We start from the raw sequence: 20,398 nt of genomic DNA on the forward strand, positions 1-20,398 counted from the left end.
TTCAAATGGCACACGTTATTTTTCCATTTTAATATGAAACGTTTGAACGAAGTATAGGCCTATTACTCTTATATTATTATGTATTTTACATTCTTCAGTCTTACGGATTACGATGCTTTAATTGGGGACGGGAATAGAGAACCTAGACAACGAAAGTTGCAGCTGTCTGGTGTCAACGTAAGATCTAAATCACTCGTATATTCTGGTGGGTTTTTCATTTCAGAAGATGACATGCTTTTCAAGAAGAACGATTTCCCTAATAATCATCAGAAATCAGGCCACCTGGGGGGGGGATTTCAGAAAATCACCAATCAAAATCAACATTCTACCACAGTGACCAGGGTAGCCCATTTCATTCTGAGTTCGGATTTATCTCTACGATGCATACTTTCAGGTTTTCCGAACAACACTGCAGGTGCTAGCACATGCGCAAATCAAATGCACTGCTGGAACTCCCATTTTAAGGTGTTTACATGTCCTGATAATTCAAAAAATTGGTCAGAAATCAAGTTTGATTATGACCGTATGCCAATTTTTAAGATGAGCAGAGTAAGGTAATTCACATGACTAATGCCATACTTGGCCTACTGCCATAATCAGTTGCGTGTAAAAAAAGAAATAGTCGTTGGTTATAAACATTGATTTTGAAATAGCAGGACTAGAAGAATCCTGCCCCTTGTCAGTGTCCTGAATCCTGATCCCCTCTGTCTTTTTTTTTTTTATATTAATACTTTTTTTGTGTGTCTTTGCCCTGCGGCGGTGAGAAGAATACACTGTGCTGTTTTAGGACTGTGTGTAGTCCAATAGCCATGCCAGGTTTAGGCTGTATGGTCTTACAAACCAAGAGCATGCTAATTCTGTACCAACACAGTCAGATAAACATGTTGAGGAAGCTCTGAGGCTTTATAAGCCTGCCAGTGCTTAAACGAGAGAGTACGGACGGGTGTTAGAACAACGGGCTACAAAAGGCCAAATGGGACTTCAATCTTTCTCTCTGGAAAAAAAAATAGATGTATTTTAGAGGCTCCGTTTCGGGAATGTTTTTATCCCCAGATCTCTCGCATTCATTCCTCATCTCCCTCATTCAGCTCTGGTGAATTTTCCCTGTGGATCAGTATGCAGAATATTCAGGTAGGGATGGAGGCTATTGTTTAAAAGGGTAATATACTTGCTAATGTAGATGGGGTGAACGGCCACAAGCTAGCTGTTTCCCAAGCCTCTTTAGAGACCAGTGAACTACGAAAGGCAGTCTCTTGTCTTCAGCTGCTCTCTCCTACACAGGAGCTCCGGGGGTTGTGGCTGTGGTATCATAGCGCTAAAAGCCTGCTGTTTGACTGCACCGAGACTAGAATGGTCTCATAGCGACACACAACTCTGAACGCCCAACAACTACACAGACTGAGTCAGAAGTGCTCGCTCTGCTGCAAGGATGCAGCCCATGCTGTTTTTCTTGCCTATCCAAAAAGTGGCAGCACTTACGTGAATTTCAGTGCCTCGATCTCGAGCAAGGTTTAGTTTATTAGGATCCCCAATAGCTATGTGGACATGCAGCTGCTACTCTTCCTGGGGTCCACATAAAACATACAAAGTACAGAACAGAGAATATTACATTAAATTCAAAATAAATGAGTTATATATTGGAAAGACATCAAGAGAACAAAAATACTATTTACACACTACTCGTTCTAAAATTAGTTATTTAGAAAGAGAAAAGGTGCTGTGATATAGGATGTGTGTATATATATTAATTTTAAGCAAAACTTGATTTTTGCCTGAGTAACCTGGTGGCAGAGCATTCCACGATGACATGGCTCGATACATAACTGAGCAACGGATCAAATCTGTCTTTGCTTTGGGTAGAAAAACCCATAGTGACGCACGTGTCTGGTGGGGTAAAGTATGCCTGTTTTTGAAGTGTATGCAAATAGATTTATACAAGTGGTTAGACATTTTCAATAGACAGATGTTTCTTAAAAAGACTAGAAGAGAAGTAGTCAATTCCTCCTCAACCATGAAAGACCATGTTAGTAGTTCTGTGTGTGCAGTTAAGGGCAAGGCATGGTTCTTTTGTTTTGAGCCAGCTGCAGCTTTGCTAGGTCTTTCTTTGCTGCACCATATTACCGGCAACAAACAATATAGGCTAACTCCACTACTAAACTCATACATTTAGATTTTTGGGGTGGTATTTTAGGGGTTATATTTGACTGGCAATTCGTTAGGCTACATAACATGGTAACGCAAAATGGGTAAAGAGGGTTTGCTTTCATGTGCGGCTAAATCAAGCCCATCAGTTTCGAATGATATGAAGTGACAGAGGAAATATTCTATTTATTCAACATTAAACAAAACAAATCACATTTGGACCTTTAAAAAAAAAAAGTATATTAATACACTCAGTCGGAAGCTGATGGCCTAGAATGGATTTAGCCTATTTTCAGCTATTCTATGATTTATATGACTGGGACAATGCAATGGATGCTAAGCAAAACAGTTGATTTTTTTTTTTATCCATACAGGTTCTAGCCAGCCTCGACACATTTTTTTTAAAGCTTTGCCTTGGTGTGTGCCATTGTCAGAAAGGTATTGTCACTGTGGGCTATTTCATATAACTCTCATGGGTTGTGTGGTATCCTCTCCAGAAACTAGTACCAATCCTACCTTTCCCATCAATATGCTGCGGTTTCATTAGCATCTGAGCTAATAGGCTGGTACCCCGGGGGCCAGGGCCAAAGGCGACACTGATTAGACTATCAACCAATTCCAAACCAACCCCTGGCTCCCGCCAAGCCTCTTCACGTCTTGTATATAGATTTGAAAGGATGTGATTGGTGTTATCTAAGTAATATGGCAAACATTTGGAGAACATCAGAGGGCAAGGTGAAGCTTCAAGCAATTATTGCTGAATCCAATCCTTTCTATTCAGTCATAATCCACAAATAGTATGGCAACGATAGTCAGAGCAGTTGGCTAAAGCGCATAGGCCAACAGATCTGGGACCAGGCTAATGCAGTCATTTGGCTAATCCAGACCTCCATTAGGAGCCTAGAGGCGAGGGGCTAGGGGGTGGGGAACTAAGGGTTTGGTCTGGAACTGGGCCTGTATAAGCAGTCCCCTCCAGGCGGTGTCCAGTTTAAGCGGGGGCAGCCTAAACCCGTTAACTTCACATGATGACACGGCAGACTAGCTTCACACAGGAGGGAGATCTGGGGGCCTGGGACACTGTCTGGTGGACATGGAAAATCAGAAATCTACCGTTACCTCCTAGCTCCTCCTGGCAAGCCTTTGTTTGTGTATAAAGACCAGTAGCAGTTTGCCGGCCCAAAAATACTTAGCACCTCTGAACAGAGTGCCGGCTGTTATTTGCAAACCGAGTGCAAATGGATTCTACACATCGAAACGGGGGAAAATGTCCACAGTCAGACACCTACTGGCGGGTGTTCCCCAAAACACACCCCGGCGAACGAACGGCAGACGAATGTCAGACCGTAACTCGTGGAATGTGTTTTCTCCTTTTAAAACCACAGTCTGAAAGATTTCCACAGTGATTTACAACTACTACATTTGACTTATAAATACCTTCTTTTTTTAGGAGATTTAGTACAACTGTCTTACCTTATTGTAGAAATCAAGAAATTGCCATGTAAAAATGACTCCATTGTAAAAAAAATGATGTTGGTGGTCTATAAGTGTGGCTTTCAGCTGTCTTGCTGTGTTGATTGCTGTTAGCCTGTGACTGTGACAGTGCTGCTCTGGTATCTATCTCTTTTATAGAACACACCTCTTTAATAAGGTGCATTTTATTAGGTTGTCGCTGCCTCTGAATAAACATTGTCCATAATAAAATATTTAAATATATTCCTGGGTAATGTGTGTTTTAGTTTTAAGAGAGCGGAGAAGATGTCAGATGATGTTGGCTGGCCCTTGCGAGGGGTGTGGCAGTGTTCTGTAATAATTGATCTAAAATTGAATAATTTAATCTGCCTTCAGGAGGTGCTGTGTGAGAGAGAATGGAGAGAGGCCTAGCAAATCAATCCTGAGGTGGAGTGTCATTCCCATACCAGCCTCCTCTCCTTCCTGCAGGCAGACCTGACCTGATATTACCCCGGTCGCCACCATCACACATCCTTACCAGTCCCCGGAACAAGTCATTGGAACTTATTTCAATCCAAATTCGCACTCCCCAGACACATTAATCGTCCCTCCGTGAATAGACCGTACTTGAGGCGAGTGTTCAGATGACTAGACAGTACTTGAGGCTATACAGTATCATTGCCTACTTGTGCGATCATGACAGTCCCATTTGACTGTGATTTCCTTTACTAGAAGAATAGTTGATTGGTTTAGTAGGACAGACAGTTGATAGGTTAGTTGGGTTATATGGTCCACACAAACATAATGTCATTGAGTAAACAAACCACGAGCTAGTGTGAAAAGATTTAAACCAATGAGGTGAGGGTTAAGGCGGGATAAATACGATTAGGCTTGGAGCATTGCATTAAATATTTCAATTTTGTGACTGCAATGGCAGCATACAGTAAATTACACTGAACGAAAAATATAAATGCAACAATTTCAAAGATTTTGCTGAATTACAGTTCATATATGGAAATCAGTCAATTAAAATAAATTCATTAACCCCTAATCTATTGATTTCACATGACTGGGAATACAGATATGCATCTGTTGGTCACATATACCTTTTAAAAATAATGATAACCAGTCAGTATCTGGTGTGACCACCATTTGTCTCATGCAGCGCGACACATCTCCTTCGCATAGAGTTGATCAGGCTGTTGATTGTGGAATGTTGTCCCATTCCTCTTCAATGGCTGTGAGAAGTTGCTGGATATTAGCGGGAACTGGAGCACGCGGTCGTACACGTTGATCCAGAGAACCCCAGACATGCTTAATCGGTGACATGTCTGGTGAGTATGCAGGGACATTTTCAGCTTCCAGGATTCGCTGTACTATACTGTGCTCTACTCCACTGTACTGTGGTGTCCAAACTTGTCAAACAGACGCCCTATGATTGATTCAGATTTGTACTGACCAAATTTCCACTACTTTTCAACGTTCATTGCTGTCCGGTGTGGGTCGGTGCTCAGTGGGTGAGAAGGAAGGTTAGTACACTGAACAAAAATATAAACTCGACATGTAAAATGTTGGTTTCATAAGCTGAAATAAAAGATGCCAGAAATGTTCCATATGCACAAAAAGCTTACTTCTCACATTTTGTGCACATTTGTTTATATCCCTGTTAGTGAGCATTTCTCCTTTGCCAAGATATTTGATCCACCTGGCAGTTGTGGCCTCTCAATCCTATATCATCAAACAGCACGATCATTACACATGTGGACCTTATAATGGGGACAATAAAAGGCCACTCTAAATTTAGCATTTTTGTCACATAACACAATGCCAGAGATGTCTCAAGTTTTGAAGGAGGGTGCAATTGGCATTTGCACCAGAGCTGTTACCAAAGAATTTGTTAATTTTTCTACCACAAGTGGCCTCACAACCGCAGACAACGTCTAACCACGCCAGCCCAGGACCTCCACATCAGGCTTCTTCGTCTGTGGGATCATCTGAGACCAGCCAACAGGACAGCTGATGAAACTGCGTGCTGCTTGTCCTCACCAGGCTCTTAGCCTGACTGCAGTTCGGCGTCGTAAACGACTTCTGGGAGAAAATGCTTACCTTCGATGGCCACTGGCACGTTGGAGAAGTGTGTTCTTCACAGATTAATCCCAGTTTCAACTGTACCGGGCAGATGGCAGACAGCGTGCATGGTGTCATGTGTGCGAGTGGTTTGCTAACGTCAACGTTGTGATCAGAGTGCCCCATGCTGGGGTTATTGTGTGGGCAGGCATAAGCTACGGACAACGAACACAATTGCATTTTATTGATGGCAATTTGAATGCACAGAGATACCGTGACGACCCTGAGGCCCATTGTCGTGCCATTCATCCTCCGCCATCAACTCATGTTTCAGCATGATAATGCATGGCCCCATGGCCTCCCAGTTCTTCCATGGCCTGCATAGTCACCGGACACCACCCATTTAAGCATTATTGGTGTGCTCTGGATCGACATTCAATGTAAATGGAATGAGGGGGCTTATAGATGGGTGTCAGTAAGAGCTGGGAGAGGTGACATGAACTGTAGAGAAAGAAGAGGGACAGGAGGGTTTTCACACTCTTGCTTTTACCAGCAGCAGGAAGCCTAGTGGTTAGAGCGTTGGGCCAGTACCCGAAAGGTTGCTGGATCGAATCCCCGAGCTGACAAGGTAAAAATCTGTCGTTCTGCCCCCGAACAAGGCAGTTAACACACTGCACCCCATAGGCCGTCATTGTAAATAAGAATTTGTTCTTAAATGACTTGCCTAGTTAAATTAAGGTCAAATAAAAAACACGACAGAAGGAGAATGAAAATGGCTATGAACAGTATGTCAGTGGAAGGAAGGACAGTAAGCAGGTGTCCCAACTGTGGTTTGTGACTACTAAGAATTCCCATTGTAGCCAATTTGTTTGCAGCCTTTCTGTTACTGATTTTTTTTTTTTATCACTTAAACCAAATTGTTATGATTTATTATCAGTAAAAATACTTGGTAGGTATGTGTTTTACTTGTTACGTCTAAAATTTAAGGGAGACATTTTTCAAAACATCTTAAAGAAATGCAGGTTTTTGGTGACGAGACAGCAGGCAATATTCCTTAAACGTACAGAAGGCAAATAATTTCTGCAAAACTGAATATACAGTGCATTCGTAAGGTATTCAAACCCCTTATTCTAAAATGGATTAAATAAAATAAAATCCTCATCCATCTACACACAACACCCCATAAGACAAAGCAAAAACAGGTTTTTAGGAATGTTTGCAAATGTATAAAATATAAAGATACCTTATTTACATAATTATTCAGACCCTTCGCTATGAAACTTGAAATTGAGCTCAGGTGCATCCTGTTTCTATTGATCATCCTTGATGTTTCTACAACTTGATTGGAGTCCATCTGTGGTAAATTCAATTGATTGGACATGATTTGGAAAGGCACACACTTGTCCCACATTTGACAGTGCATGTCAGAGCAAAATACAAGCCATGAGGTCAAAGGAATTTTTTGTAGAGCTCCAAGACCGGATTGTGCCGAGGCACAGATCTCTGGGAGGGTACCAAAACATTTCTGCAGCATTGAAGGTTCCCAAGAACACCGTAGCCTCCATCTTTCTTAAATGGAAGAAGGCTGGAACCACCAAGACTCTTCCAAGAGCTGGCAGCTCTGCCAAACTGAGCAATCAGGGGAGAAGGACCTTGGTCAGGGAGGTGACCAAGAACCCGATGGTCACTGACAGAGCTCCAGATTTTCTCTGTGGAGATGGAAAAACCTTCCAGAAGAACAACCATCTCTGCAGCACTCCAGCAATCAGGTGTTTTATGGTAGAGTGGCCAGACAGAAGCCACTCCTCAGTAAAAGGCACATGACAGCCCGCTTGTAGTTTCCAAAGGGCACCTCAAGGACTCTGACCATGAGAAACAAGATTCACTGGTCTAATGAAACCAAGATTGAACTTCTTGGCCTGAATGCCAAGCGTCACATCTGGAGGAAACCTGGCACCATCCCTACGGTGAAGCATGGTGGTGGCAGCATCATCCTGTAGGGATGTTTTTCTGCGGAAGGGACTGGGAGACTAGTCAGGATCGAGGGAAAGATGAATGGAGCAAAGGTCCTTGATGAAAACCTGCTCCAGAGCACTCAATACCTCAGTCTGGTGCAAACATCTCTGGAGAGACTTGAAAATAGCTGTGCAACCTGATAGAGATTGAGAGGATCTGCAGAGAAGAATGGGAGAAACTCCCCAAATACAGGTGTGCCAAGCTTGTAGCGTCATACCCAAGAAGACTCGAGGCTGTAATTGCTGCCAAATGTGCTTCAATAATGTACTGAGTAATGGGTCTGAATACTTATGTAAATGTTTTTTTTTTTATATACATTTGCAACCATTTCTAAACACCTGTTTTTGCTTTGTCATTATGGTAGTAGTGTGTGTAGATTGACGAGGAAAAGAAACAATTGAATACATTTGAGAATAAGGCTGTAAATGAACAAAATGTGGGAAAAGTAAAGGTGTCTGCATATCCAAATGCACTGTAAATGTTGCTATTAGTTAGCAGGGGTCTTCAATGTTGTTTTTGATGTATTTCCAATACTTTTTAAATACCTTTTTCTGCTAGATGTTTTCTAAGACCCCCTTTTTCATGTGTTTCACCAGTAGTCAAAGCCTTTGCTTATTCCTAAAACTTTTTAGTGGAAAATGTTTGAAACATCTACACTGTGTATGCCTTAACTTTAAAAAAAAGACTTCCATTTGCCACCAAATGTGATGTGGTCCTACGAATTTCACGCTAGTGCTCATGGGGCTTTTTATGTGGAAATGACAGTCTTCCATTGAACTAAACACTCTATAAATGGTAAATGAATTCGTAACTAGTTTACGGCTAATGGAAGTATACATAACATTTACTTGCAGCAATACCTCATTTCCATACCCATGCGTAGGAGTCGAAAGGTGACTCTTGAGTTAAAAGAGGATACATAAATCATGGATCCATGGGTGGTGATCTGAATATCTAATACTATGTGTTTGCATCATGTTTGTATTGTAGACTATGTACTTTAGCAATGGATTAAAAAGGTATATCAATTGGCCGTAACCAACTGTTATGATGTATGCGTTTTTCATTTTGTGATTTAGGTGCACCATGTTGTGTGCTACTAATGCTGCTTAGGCAACATCCACTACATAGTGAACAATGACCATGTTGTCACGGTAGTCCTCCTCTTCATCTGAAGAGGAGAGGCGAGATGGATCGGAGGACCAAAATGTGGCGTGGTATGTGTTCATCATTAATTTTTGGGACAGAGGTACAGAGGGGCGGAAGCTCGGGACAGAGGGGCGGAAGCTCGGGACAGAGGGGCAGAAGCTCTGGCGCCTCAGACTCCGGCAGCGCTGGACAGGCGGGACCACCTGTAGGGAGGAGACAGAGAGACAGCCTGGTGCGTGGGGCTGCCACAGGAACCACCAGGCTGGGGAGACCTTCAGCAGGCTTGGTGTTAGGAGGAGGCACCTGAAGGACCGGGCTTTGGGGGAGCACTGAAGCTCTGGTGCGCAGCCTTGGCACCACTTCCCCAGGCTGGATAACTACTCTAGCCCGGACCCTCCAGAGTGCAGGCACAGGTTGAACCGGGCGCGTAGTAAGCACGGGAGATCTAGTGCTTACTACGCACACCTCTCCCTTAGGCTCCACTCCCACATTTGCCTGGCATGAGCGGAGCGCAGGCATAGGACGCACTGCACCCTCCCAGCGCCCCGGAGACACAGCACGCAGAGCCGGCGCAGGATACCCTGGCCCGAAACGGCGTACCAGCGACCAGACAAGCTGAGCAGGCACCATACGCCCTGGCTCGATGCCCACACTCGCATGGCACTTTCGGGGGGCTGCCCTATAGCGCACCGGGCTATGGGCAGTACTGGCGACACTGTGCGCTTTACCGCATAACACGGTGCCTGACCAGTAACGCGCTGCTTATAATAAGCAGGAGGAGTGAGCTCAGGTCTGCTACCTGGCTTAGCCCCACACCTCTGCCTCTCGTACCTGTCGCGCTGGCTTCGCCAACCTCATTCTCCTGTAACCTTCCTCGCACTGCTCCATCGAATCCCAGGCGGGCTCCGGCACTCTCCCTGGGTCGACCGCCCACCTGTCTATCTCCTCCCATGTCCAGGAGTCCTGTGATGCTGGCCGCTGTTGTTGCTGCTGCTGCTGCTGCTGTCGTTGTCGCTGTCTTTTACCACGCCGCTTGGTCCTTGGTTGGTGGGTGATTCTGTCACGGTCGTCCTCCTCTTCATCTGAAGAGGAGAGGTGAGATTGATCGGAGGACCAAAATGCGGCGTGGTATGTGTTCATCATTAATTTGAATAAAGAAAACACTGAACACTGAAACCCTATACAAAACAGTAAACAAAATAACAACCGTGAAGCTAATGCGAACTGCGCTGAAACAAGCAATCAACATAGACAATCACCCACAAACAAACAGTGCAACCCAGGCTACCTAAGTATGATTCTCAATCAGAGACAACTAATGACACCTGCCTCTGGTTTGAGAACCATACTAGGCCGAAACATAGAAATCCCCAACTCACGCCCTGACCATACTAAATAATGACAAAACAAAGGAAATAAAGGTCAGAACATGACACATGTTCATTAATCTGGTAGTGTATACAGATGGACAATGTTAGAAAAAAGTATTTCTACTGAACAAAAATACTATATATAACATGCAACAATTTCAAAGATTTTACTGAGTTGCAGTTCATATGAGGAAATCAGTCAATTGAAATAAATTCATTAGGCCCTAATCTATGGATTTCAGGACTGGGAATACAGATAAGCATCTGTTGGTCACAGATGCCTTGAAAAAAATTGGCCTCACAATGGGTTTCATGATCTCATCACAGTATTTCTGTGCTTTCAAATTGCCATCGATACCATAACCCCACCACCACCATCAGGCACTCTGTTCGCAACGTTGACATTGTTGACATTTTCTCCGCTGCACTGATCATAGTGTGTTGCCACATTCGTTTAAAACATGTAGCTGGAAGGATGCACAATTATGAATGTGAAAATGGAACAAATGTCTATTTTATATTAGTCTCTTTGGGATGTTTATTTTTATATTGGTGACATAAAATTGCAGTTTCCAAACATGCCTTCAGAAAGTATTCACACCTTTTTTGAAATTTTGTTGTTACAGCCTGAATTCAAAATGGATTACATTTTTTAAAATCACACCTATCTACACACAATACCCCATAATCACAAAGTGTAAACATGTTTTTAGAAATTTTTGCAAATTTATTGGAAATGAAATACAGAAATACATGTTAGAATCCCCTTTTGCAGCGATTACAACTGTGTGTCTTTCTGGGTAAGTATCTTAAGGGTTTTGCACACCTGGATTAGCTCTATTCAGTTTCTTTTTATTGTTAAAAATATGTTATAGTCCTTGCCGATAACAAGCATACCCATAACATGATGCATCCTCCACCGTGCTTGAAAATATGAAGTGGTACTCAGTGTTGTTGGATTTGCCCCAAACATAACACTTTCTATTCAGGACATTTCTTTGCCAATTTTTTTTCCAGTTTTACTTCAGAGCCTTATTGCAAACAGGATACATGTTTTGGAATATTTTTATTCTGTACAGGCTTCCTTCTTTTCACTCTGTCATTTAGGTTAATGGTGGTGTTGATCCATCCTCCCTTTTCTTCTATCACAGCCATTAAACTCTAACTGTTTTAAATCACCATTGGACTCATGGTGAAATCTCTGAGCAGTTTCCTTAAGAAAGACATGTATATTTGTAGTGTCTGGGTGTATTGATACACCATCTTATGTGTAATTTAATAACTTCACAATGCTCAAAGGGACCCTCCCTGGTCTTTGGTTCAATCTGTGTTTGAAATTCACTGCTTGACTGATTACAGATTATTGTATGTGTTGGGTACAGAGATGAGGCAGTCATTCCAAAATCATGATAAACACTATTGCACACAGTGAAGTCCATGCAACTAATTATGTGACTTATTAAGCAAATTCTTACTCCTCTAACTTATCTGTGCTATTACGCCTGCTATAACAAAGGGGTTGAATACTTATTGACTTAAGACATTTCAGCTTTTTCATTTTTTTCTTAATATATAAACATGTCTAAAAACATAATTACACTTTGACATTATAGAGTATTGTATGTAGGCCAGTGACACAACATCTCAATGTAATCCATTTTAAAATCAGGCTGTAACACAACACAATTTGGAAAAAGTTGGGGGGCGGGTGAAATACTCCTGAAGGCACTAACACACTCACTCATGCTCGAACGCAAACGAACACACGGACGTCACCAGGACATGGCTTTCGGGATTTACGCCCCGAATATTTTGTGCTGCTGCGATGGTTTACATTTTTTTTTTTTTTTTTAAATTAGGCAACTAAATGCGCCGCTTAGTTCATAACGCCATGGATGTCCGCCATATTAGCGGTTGCGACAAAACGATTTCTGTTTTCTTCCTACAAATGCTATTATGACCCCATTCCTGAAAGGTAAGACTCACGAATGTCTGTGATGCTCACCAACCGTGTAGGAGACGTTAGAAATGGACTGTGACAACCACAATTGAAAGCAATGCAGATCGTCTTTACCTGATGAGCTTCCCCAATGTTTTCCTGAATTTTCTTATAGTTTTCTGATGCATTTCTGCCACTTAGGCTACTGATGCAAATACACATTTGTACACCTTTCCCATATGCTGTTCAGACCTTGACATATTTTCTTATTAGCCTTATGAACATAGACACTTGGTGTAGTTTCTGTGCTATAACGGTTAAAAAGGCCAATAGGCCCACATCCGTTTTTATAACAATATAGCTAAAACCACTATTGGCTAAACAGGAAAAATAAGTGATTTAGATATTGAAACATACTTGTTCATTGGCTTACTGCAATTATTCACTTGTAATTGTACTCGCTGATTTGATTATTTTAAATATAATTGTAACAGTAGGCATTTAACCTCATATTCCTTGGTTACTGGCCACAATCCATTGATTTAATAATTAGAAGTGTTGATTATTTGGCCTTAGGAGAGAGCACAGCACATGGAAGAAAACGGGAAGGGGTGCTGGAGGTGCTGCAGATGTTTTAAATACATTTCCCAAATGTATATGATTACTATCTGTAAAGAAATAAATGACGACATAAATACTACACCAGAGAGCATAATGTAGCCACAAAATAGATATGGATTGTGTTTTATCATATGACGAGCGCCTTTAGGCCTCCAGTCGGGAAGCCCGCAATTGGGCAGGACGTGCGGCAAATACCAAACCGTTGATACAGTTTTGACTTCAAAACAGCCGAGAGCAGCTACAAGGCCCTTCGTAATATTTCAAAATACAATCGCAGTAAAAACTGTTTGTATGAGTCCATGCAACTACATTTTCTGGCTATGATTTTTGCCTTATTTTACCATCTGTGGCACCTCTCTTTTCATTGACCTATGCTATTGTTTGCGTTTAAGACACTCTTGTTTTTATTGATCTCGGTAGGATGTCAGTAGCCTGTCATTTGTGTGGTATTAGAACATATTATTTTAATGTCTCCAGTCATGTAGAATTGCATGAAAGCATTTTAGAGGCTTTTTCTTTTTGTCAGACCCACAAATACCATTATACATGCATGCAATGCTTTATTAGAGGTGTTCCAATGCAAACTCTAACCCCCCCACCCACACACACTCACTCTCTACTATTCAAGTGGAACAATAGTTACTTCACCACCCTTCACAGGCCACTGTGTAGCATGATGTTCAGACTTGAAAGGCGGGTAATTGTTGCTTGCATCTGAAGCCAAAGAAATGAACACCGGAAAATCATATCTAGGAAATAGTCACCTCTATGGTACCCTATTAAGGCTAGTGCGACTGCTACGTTTGTGGGGCGCCGTATATACAATGCCATGTAGATGTAACCCCTAGTCAAGTTCTTCAAAGGAAAACCGAAATACCGCAACCATGGAACTGACCCTGGTTTTTATAGAAGTATTCTGAGTGTAGCCAAAGCTATCGCTTGTCGTTTCTCTGCTGCCTATGGCCCTTTGGTGTGCAATGCTATAGCCTTCTGGGTAAGAATCAAGATCCGTTACAATTTATTTGCATTGTCAGCTCTCAAACTTTTCAAGTTCCATGTTTTGAATTTGAGTGAGTAGGCCTAGGACCTTTTTTTTGTAGGTTATTAACAGTTGAAACACTTAAATCAACCCCAGCAGCTTGTCTCAAATGGAGTCAGTGGTGCTGGCCAAGTTAGATTATTAATGGTGAGTCTCCATCTCTCATACTCTAATTGGTCTCTGGTGATTGTGAAGCATTCTGATTAAGAAATGCCATTAAAATTGATGTATTATGCCTGCAAGTCTGTTTCTCAGTCAGATAGCTATTTTAATCAATTGATAATTACACACGATTTATTGCTTGAGTTCCTGTTGACAGCTTCACAATAATTGGTTACATGGCAAGTTTTGTGCTGTGCTGTTTGAATGACATCGGAAATATATATTGTGCAAAAATAAAGTTGGGAGGACGATAACTTTTTACTCATTTATTTTAGAGCAATACATCATGGGTAGTTTTTAGCATTTGTTAACTCAAAGTATGCTCTATATTCTGTATCTAAGTTAAACTTAGGCCTAAATCACGCCCATGTGTCCATTATAGCCAGTCTATCCTAGTTGATATGGATTAGGGCCTTCCTCTGACATCGCCTGATATGGAGGTCCTGGAATGCAGGGAGCTCGGCCTCCGTGATGTACTGGGCCGTACACATTACCCTCTGTAGTGCCATGCAGTCGGATGCCAAGCGGATGCCATACCAAGGCCAATTTAAACGGTTTTGATGGTTATTTTTATTTTCATGACCGACTACATCCATAACCGTCAGTTACACAGTTATTCAATTAATGCCACAGCCCTAAAAATCCTTGAATCTTAATTCAGAGCAGATATTTAAAAGTGTTTTGAAAGCATAGTCGCATAAAGAACTGGGGGAGATTTTACTGTAATTCTGTTGCCCAACTTTGCATCTGCACAGTTCTTGTCTATTGCTGGTGGGGTAAGTTTCTCAACCAAGGGAAATTGCAATGAAAGTGTGTCTGGACACTTCTATAACATGCTGTTTACAAAAATAGAGACTTGATTAATTTAGAAGAATTACAAAATTCAGGATATTGTTATACAGAATGTTCTACTTTTTGATGCGTTATGATAATGTTTAACTGATATGATAAATCTATTTGCTAAATTGTAATTTTTCACCACTATGGCCTATTTATTGCCTTTACCTCCCTCATCTTACTTCATTTGCACACACTGTGTATAGACTTTTTCTACTGTATTATTGACTGTATGTTTGTTTATTCCATGTGTAACTCTGTGTTGTTGTTTGTGTCGCACTGCTTTGCTTTATCTTGGCCAGGTCGCAGTTGTAAATGAGAACTTGCTCTCAACTGGCCTACCTGGTGAAATAAAAAATAAATTAATATGAATATTAGCAAGATAAAGAATATTATAATTCAGATAAATTAAACTAGTACTAGTATTTCAAGTGATTAGGTACGATAAGCCTAATTAATAAACAGTTAATGTCATAAATTAACCATCAATATTTCACTTAAATACTTTTCGAAAGACAGAATGCAATATACAGTGCCTTTGGAAAGTAAATAGTTTTTTCCCTCATCAATCTACACACAATACCCCATAATGACAAAACAAAAACAGGTTTTTAGAAATGTTTGTTAATTTATAAAAATAAAAAAACTGAAATATTACATAAATATTCAGACCTTTTACACAGTACTTTGTTGAAGCACCTTTGGCAGTGATTACAGCCTCGTCTTCTTGGGTATGACGCTACAAGCTTGGCACACCTGTATTTTGGGGAGTTTCTCCCATTCCCCTCTGCAGATCCTGTCAAGCTCTGTCAGGTTGGATGGGGAGCATTGCTGCACAGCTATTTTCAGGTCTCTCCAGCGAAGTTCGATCAGGTTTATGTCCGGGCCCTGGCTGGTCCACTCAAGGACATTCAGAGACGTGTCCCGAAGCCACTCCTGTGTTGTCTTGGCTGTGTGCTTAGGACCGTTGTCCTGTTGGAAGGTGAATCGTCGCCCCAGACTGAGGTATTGAGTGCTCTGGAGCAGGTTTTCATCAAGGATCTCTCTCTGTACTTTGCTCCGTTCATATTTCCTTCGATCCTGACTAGTCTCCCAGTCAATACTGCTGAAAAACATCCCCACAGCATGATTCTGCCACCACCATGCTTCACCGTAGGGATGGTGCCAGGTTTCCTCCAGACGTGACGCTTGGCATTCAGGCCAAAAAGTTCAATCTTGGTTTCATTAGACCAGTGAATCTTGTTTCTCATGGTCTGAGAGTCTTTAGGTGCCTTTTGGCAGCAGAGATGGTTATCCTTCTGGAAGGTTCTCCCATCTCCACAGAGGAACTCTGGAGCTCTGTCAGAGTGACCATCACCTCCCTGATCAAGGTCCTTCTCCCTCGATTGCTCAGTTTGGCCGGGCGGCCAGCTCTAGGAAGAGTCTTGGTGGTTCCAAACTTCTTCCATTTAAGAATGATGGATGCCACTGTGTTCTTGGGGACCTTCAATGCTGCAGAAATGTTTTGGTACCCTTCCCCTCAGAGCTCTACGGACAATTCCTTTGACCTCAACTGTGGGACCTTATGGAGACCGGTGTGTGCCTTTCCAAATCATGTCCAATCAATTGAATTTACCACAGGTGTATTCCAGTCATGTTGTAGAAACATCTCAAGGATGATCAATGGAAACAGGATGCACCTGAGCTCAATTTCGAGTCTCATAGCAAAGGGTCTGAATACTTATGCAAATAAGGTATTTCTGGTTTTATTTTTTTTTATAAATGTGCAAAAATTTTAGAATCCTGTTTTCCCTTTTATCATTATGGGGTAGTGTGTGTGTGTGTAGCTGAGACTGTTCTATTTATTTAATCAATTTTAGAATAAGGCTGTAACATAACAAAATGTGGAAAAAGTCAAGGGGTCTGAATACTTTCAAAAGGCACTGTATAATATGTCTGCAACTGCAGACAACACCCCAAACTATTAATAACATGAGTCTATTCACACTAGCCAGCCACTGTTTTTACTATTCACTAAGGTCAAATGTGCAGCATTTTGAGAGGTGTTTCAAATCTTGCACATTCATCATAATGGAATTAATCCAGCCATGGGTGTTGAGGGGAAAAGAAACATGTATGAATGTTCTCACAGTTGCCTGACTTAAAGGCCTTTTAGAGAAGAATTTGATCGTTTCTCTGAGCTGTGGGTCATTTCTTATCGTTTACTTGCCAGATGTCCAACATCAGCACCTTTTTTTAGTTTGGTTGAAACATGACTAACCTCTCAAACACGGCTTTGAATGGCAGATGGAGACATGACAAAACAATCCATGACGTCCTTGTATTTAGGCAAATTGCCATTTAGGTAGTGGGATTGTCTGGATGTTTCCATATCACTTGGCATTATTGAAGGTAAATATTATGCAAAACTAAACATGCTTTAGGTTAAGGTATTAAAAATAGCATTTCTTTCTGTGATGCTGTTATATTTAGGTTTTCGGGTTGGAGTGTATGCAATAGTTATTGAGACCTAGAGGGGGAAACCCTGGTTTCCAGCCATTACCATCCTCTTGTCTCCATCTCCCGGTCTCTCTGGGATGGATGACATCATGACATAAGATCATAAGATCATAGATCACGTTGTGGTGACTTCCAAACACTGTCACCGTGGACCAGTCAGAAACGGCCTTGTTTATGAAACAACAAAGCGTTGTTTACGTTCGTTCCACAATAGAGACCTTTGAAGTGCCGTCACCCATACAGAATGCTGGCTTTGTTATCAGCTGATTTAAAGACAAGCGTTCAGTTCTAAACGCAACATAAAATACTGGTCATTTAGTTCTAAATGCAGCATAAAATACTGGTCATTTAGTTCTAAATGCAGCATAAAATACTGGTCATTTAGTTCTAAATGCAGCATAAAATACTGGTCATTTAGTTCTAAATGCAGCATAAAATACTGGTCATTTAGTTCTAAATGCAGCATACAAGACTGGTCATTTAGTTCTGGCATGCAACATACAAGACTGGTCATTTAGTTCTGGCATGCAACATACAAGACTGGTCATTTAGTTCTGGCATGCAACATACAAGACTGGTCATTTAGTTCTGGCATGCCACATACAAGACTGGTCATTTAGTTCTGGCATGCCACATACAAGACTGGTCATTTAGTTCTGGCATGCAACATACAAGACTGGTCATTTAGTTCTGGCATGCAACATACAAGACTGGTCATTTAGTTCTGGCATGCAACATACAAGACTGGTCATTTAGTTCTGGCATGCCACATTGTTGTAGGTCTTGGATGGTGTAACACCTCTGACCTGTATCGTTTGCTCCGACTACTCCCTGGGATCATGTTGAATTCCAGCCATGCTTCCAACCTGACCTTTACCAATCTCTGTCTGGTCTAACATTGACCTCTAAACGTGTACACACACACACACACACGCACACACGCACGCCCACACAGTGCATGTACACACAGAAAGAGAGGGAGAGAAATATGCTTTATCAGATATCTGTCAGGTTTAGCTGTAGTGTATCACACACCATGTTTGGGATGTAATTTGTCTGCATTCAAAGATTACCACAAGCATGTTTTGGAATTTTCCATGCAGTCCAATTGGTGTGTGAGTGAACTGATGTCTGATTTGAAGTAAACCTATTTTGGATAGATGATGAGACTGATGCTAATTATTGGTATAAGTGTTTTTTCCCTTTTCTCACCAATATGCTGTGTTGTTATTGTTTCTGCAGGTGTAGACGGCAATACTCAGATCTCATTTGTCTGTGATGAGAATCGCCATCCACCAGAGACCTAAGGTACGGTAAGATATCAAACGCTCATTATCTCATCTACCAATAAACAATTCATCATGCCTGGAGAAAAACCACCAATCATGAATATATATATATATATATACACACACACACACACACACACACACACACACACACACACACACACACACACACACACACACACACACACACACACACACCCCTCAAATGACTAGGTAATCTGATGCAGTCGAACACACCATTTTCAAGCAAACATTGAAATATTGATGTTGATTTCCCTGAAACTGTCTCAGTGACGGATGGTGATTTCACAGTATAGCTCTCTTTTGACGTTTATAAAGATTGTTCTGAGTGTTGTTGGAAAAACAGATGCTATTACTGTTGCATATTCATGAGCCTTTTGTGAGCTGTTGAGGTTTATATGCTTGAAGTAATTCGTTCAGGGTCAAGATGCATAACAAAATGACAAACGCAAACCTAGTTCTGTATTTTCTGCGTATAATATTTGAGCAGACTTTAGTTCATGTCTCTTGGTATTAGAACAGCAGGGGAAAAAAGTGTAACGAGTTAGACTCTAAATGTTTCTGAGTTTGGTAATTAGACTTAAATTACACCCCTTTGATCATGTAGTATGGTGTGTGATTGTGTGTGCACATCTATGCGATTTGTTTAATTAGTGGGGGGGTCAAATCACTTGAATTACTTGATTCACAGCTTCATTAATTTTGATTGACTTCTCTCCTTCCAAATGAGGGAGGGAGGGAGGGAGAGAGGGGAGGGTGACCTAGGTCTGTCTTTTTGTCTAGTCCTACCTGCCATGATCTTGGAATTCTGAGAGCAAGCAACAAAAAAAAAACCTGCAGCCAGGCACCAAGCAATTATGGGTTTAGTGTCCGGTCTCGGGTCATTAAGAGATAGGATTACTGCTGGGCCGGAGGACCCCAGGAATGTGTCGTCCCCTCTGGTGGCCCGACTTACCGCTGATGAAATGGAATTGAATTAATGGGGCTGCCCACAGCGCTGCCTGATTAAAATGACACACACGGCTTTGATCCATGCTGGTCCCTCGAGGGACATAGCGGGGTGGGGTGAAGGGGGATTGGGAGGAGGGTGTGTGTGATTATTTTAATTTTATTTAACCCTTTTTTTACCAGGTGTCACTCGGCTGTGTGCTTGGGTCAGTGCACCCCCGATTTTAACACTATTCAGTATGTGTGCTGGGGTCCATCTCCCAACCCCACAACCTTCTCACTGAGAGGGCTGAACCTGTCAGGTGCAGAACTGGTTGCCTGATTTCCGGTCGTCGCTGGGTTAAAAAAAGAAACAACTACAGAGATAGCAGCTGTAGATCCGAGATGGGTGACTCCAAATATAACATTGTCAAGTAGAAATATATTAAACCAAATACAGTTAATGTTTGACTTTGTGATGCTCCTTTGACTGTAAACATCTCAGTATATATTTAGTCTGAAATACTGCAAATAGAAGTAAATGTGTTGAAGATTAACAAAACCAAATCAAATGCAGTAATGTTTGTCTTTTGAGATGGAAAGTAAAATTGGAGATACAGGTAGCTACATTAAATTAAACTAAACCAAGTCAGGGCCGCTGGTTTCTGCATACTCCGGTTAGCTAGGGCCGCTGCTTTCTGCATAATCCGGTTAGCTAGGGCCGCTGGTTTCGGCATACTCCGGTTAGCTAGGGCCGCTGGTTTCTGCATACTCCGGTTAGCTAGGGCCACTGGGGTAGGCTTCCTTCACCTGCTGAAGAAGTTCAAAATGCCTGCTGTACCTTTTTGAAGTGTGTTTAGCTTGATTCAGC

General features: G+C 41.7%; 1 protein-coding gene across 2 annotated transcripts in view; it reads left to right on the top strand.

Annotated features, from left to right (window-relative positions):
• Window positions 1–20,398, top strand: part of LOC112232943 (kelch-like protein 29) — a 361,010-nt gene that overhangs the window by 3,935 nt on the left and 336,677 nt on the right. Inside the window, exons 1-2 of one of the 2 annotated variants that reach the window (XM_042321863.1) lie at window positions 12,076–12,168; window positions 18,533–18,598. The gene's annotated coding sequence lies outside the window, so the exon portion shown is untranslated. Of the gene's footprint in view, window positions 1–12,075; window positions 12,169–18,532; window positions 18,599–20,398 lie in introns of those variants that run through there. The other variant, XM_042321862.1, reaches the window with a different exon arrangement.

This window comes from Oncorhynchus tshawytscha, linkage group LG05 (genome assembly GCF_018296145.1).
Source record: "Oncorhynchus tshawytscha isolate Ot180627B linkage group LG05, Otsh_v2.0, whole genome shotgun sequence".
Taxonomy (NCBI): domain Eukaryota; kingdom Metazoa; phylum Chordata; class Actinopteri; order Salmoniformes; family Salmonidae; genus Oncorhynchus; species Oncorhynchus tshawytscha.